At 35.6% G+C, this 3,601-nt stretch overlaps 2 non-coding genes across 2 annotated transcripts; both read right to left on the minus strand.

The window, feature by feature from the left end:
- Positions 1-212: 212 nt before the first annotated feature.
- LOC134374224 (small nucleolar RNA SNORD115) lies at positions 213-290 on the minus strand. Its single transcript, XR_010023092.1, has one exon. It is a non-coding gene; the product is annotated as a small nucleolar RNA SNORD115 (small nucleolar RNA).
- Positions 291-1,609: 1,319 nt separating this feature from the next.
- Positions 1,610-1,683, minus strand: LOC134374225 (small nucleolar RNA SNORD115). The gene has a single exon (XR_010023093.1). It is a non-coding gene; the product is annotated as a small nucleolar RNA SNORD115 (small nucleolar RNA).
- Positions 1,684-3,601: the final 1,918 nt, after the last annotated feature.

Genomic DNA, 3,601 nt, shown 5'->3' on the forward strand with positions numbered 1-3,601 from the left:
AAAATATTTGCTCTGAAAATATATGAGGATCAAGAACTCAAACCACTGAAGTTGGGTTTGAAGAATCAGAAAATGCTTCTCTTGGCAACAGATATACATAGTGAGTGAAACAAGTTTCCCACAGTAGTTTTATTATACAAAGCCCATACTTTTTCACTGACTGGAGCTAAGAGCATACTCATTATGTCAATCCTGGGATTGACATCTAGCCTAGGCCTTGGTATAATCCAATTGAGCATGATTTTTGAGTCATCACATCTTCTCATGGCACAAAAAAGTCTCAATGACCCAAATTATAGAACTACCCATACACACATCCATCTGGTCCTGAAAACTCTTACCAGATACAATGTCCTTAGATCCTTGTGTCAAAGTGAACATGAGACTGGGACAGTCATTGCAGGACTCCTGGGTAGCTACAAGGTGCCCCAGGGGCCTCAGAGCTCACTTTTTCATTATTGTTCATTTTGACAGTATTAGTCAAGGATGAGAACCATATCTCTTACATATGTATGGCTCACGTGTACTTGCATAATTTATATACAAGGAATATTATCCTTACTTCAAAAAAGGCCATCACATATAGGCTGTAGTCGAGTGATACACCAGCATGACTATAACAAAGCACACAGATGTTTGAGAAGTCCCTAGATATATCTTTATTTTCTTTTTGCTTTTTAATTTTTTTTTGGTAGGTATGGGGATCTGAACCCTTGACCTTGGTGTTATAATACCACACTCTAACCAACTGAGCAAACAAGCCAGCTCCCTTGGATATAACTTAAAGGAATCAATATCAAGAGCAATAATAATTAATGATAGCATTTACTTTCCTTTATAAGTAAAGAAATAAAACAACATAAATATCAGCAACTTTAAAAGAGATATCAGGCTGCATGTATTTTATTTAATATCATATATCCTAGGCAATGCATATGTATGAATATTAATCTTGAGGCCACAATTGTCTGGGTCTCTTAGTTGTGGATAATTCATCAATGATCAAAACACATCACATCACCACAGCCACCTGAAATTATATAACGGGGATGAATTTGTCTATGTGTGCATTTGAACTATAATAAATATAGCACCAAAGATAAACCATAGAGTCACAAAACTTCTCAAGTTTCAATGAGAACAAATTCAGATAAAAGATGAAGATTTTTCTCAAGAGGTTCTCATGAAGTAGTCCAAACACTCAGGAGAAGAAAATCCATTATGATAGTCAGGTTTCTTGACTGAATAAAACTAAATTATCTTAAAGCTCTGTTTTCACTAGTTCAGTGCTCTTTAGAATTTTACAACAACCACAGGAAGCCACTCACATAAATCATGATATTGTATTTCTTTCATCACTCAGACATTCAGAAAGACATAATGAGGAGTAAAAGCACCAAAGCTTTAGATCCAAACATGCCAGAGAATTAAGAACTACAGAGCCCTGAAATCAGGCTAAAAGGAATGGACAGCATTGGCCACTAAGAATCAGATGTTAAGAATTGTGCAAAAATATTTACCAAGAGGGCTGCATCCACCCAAGCCAAAAATAAAATTCTCCTGGGATAGGGCTAAGCCCATATTCTATTCCAAAAATGTCATGTTAAGTAGTTCTCAGCTTAATCCTATTGAACATGATATATAGGCCATCACATCTACTCAAGACAAAATTATGTTTGATCTTACATCAAAGACATGGCACTCCACAAGCATACATTTACTTATTCCCCCAAACTCTTACCAGGCACGGAAACTGTTTACCATGGTACAAAAGTAGACTGTAATCAGGCAGATTGAGTGCACAACATCTGGGTGGTACAAGCTGAACCAGAGGGCAGCCCACCGAAAAGTCCTCTTCCTTAGTAGTCTTTACCTAAGAAAGCAGAAGTAGGACAGTAGTCAAAGATGAGAAATATACCTCCCTTGTGTGTGGCTTACGTGTGACATTCCTTCATTTCTACAAGAGGGATATGGTTTCATACTCATAAGAAGCTATGTTAATTAGGCTGTGTACAATTGATTCAACAAACACAGTAAAGGCAAAGTGCACAGGTTTTTTTCTCTTGAAGAACCTGTCAAGTGGTATTATACATAAAAGAAAGCTCCCATTGATAACCCCTAGGCTGTATATAGAAGAAGCCCTATCAGAAAGCACTGGCTTCATCTACAGCATGCCTATTACCTTGCAAAGAGCATAATGAAGATACATGAATTCATGACTGAGAATCAGATATAAAGCTACAGATTAATTTATTTAACTTTATGTGTTATGAGAAAAACATACACAAGAATCTCAAACTCTGGGTCACAATTGCTTAGGTCATTTGTTTGTGGGTAGGTCTTTAATGATATGCAAACATCACAGGAACAACTGACATCATTTATAGTGCACGTTTTCATTATACTGAAAATAATAGTACATGATACTCAGGAGCTGAAATTCAAGTACCAGTTTGCTTATCAGTTTACTCAAGTTTAAGTTACATGGGCTAAGCAAATTACTGAACTAAGCATTCTTGCCCCAACTGTCATTTTCAGTAACAATGGGCATCATTCATTACATATATAGACTTACATAAATAAGCTATGTAAGCCACATGAAACTTAGGTTCTAGAAATCAGATATAGGTCACTTGTAATTATATTCCATATCACGAATAACAGGCAACACACACACATATATATATATATATCAAATCTGAATCTGCAAGGACATTATCTTTATGTTGTGAGACATTATCATTGACACACCAACATTACAAAATTATGAAAACCTGGAAGTAATACAATAGGGATGAATGTGTCTACTTATGTACTGAGACCAAAATATGACTGTATTATGGGGATTGCACCAATGAATCCCAGAAGTTCTCAATATTATGTCAATGTAATTTTGGTGAGAGGAAATGTTTCTCCATTGAAAGTGCCATCAAGTAGGTCAGTCACTTATTGAGAAAGAACACTTAATGGTACTTATGTTGATTGAATTAGTGAGCCCAGTCATCTAAAAGACCTTACCAATAACAATTTGCATCCATCACAGCCTAAACTTTCATTATACTGAAAAAAGTGGAGCCACATGATGCTTGGCAGCTGAAAAATCGATTACAGTGTCATGTTTCTCTCAGTTTATTTGATTTCAAGTCTCACAGGTAAAGCATATTACTGAATCAAACATTCTCATCTCAATTGCCGTTTTCTTCAGTTATGAGTTCTGGGACCATAAGACATTCCAACACCATTACAATTTATTTATCGATATATTTACATCCAAATGAACATCACAGATTGGACATATCACCAATGAAACACAAAATTTCTCAACTTTCAACCAAATTAAGTTCAGGTAAAATTAAAGATTTTCTCATGATCAAGCAGGTCAGTCACTCATTAAAGTCACTCAGGAAAGATACACCATTAATTATATTCATGTTGTTTGAATTAATAAACCTAGTCTCTTACAGGTGATACTTTACTAGCCCATTGGTCTATTTGGAATTTTCATTCACCAAAGGTAGCCACTCTCTAAACAGGGCATCTCTGCTTGCAGAACTTACTGAAACACTTTGATTAAAAAAGGGCCATGGTTTTAGATACAAAT

Source organism: Cynocephalus volans, chromosome 3 (genome assembly GCF_027409185.1).
Source record: "Cynocephalus volans isolate mCynVol1 chromosome 3, mCynVol1.pri, whole genome shotgun sequence".
In the NCBI taxonomy this organism is placed as follows: domain Eukaryota; kingdom Metazoa; phylum Chordata; class Mammalia; order Dermoptera; family Cynocephalidae; genus Cynocephalus; species Cynocephalus volans.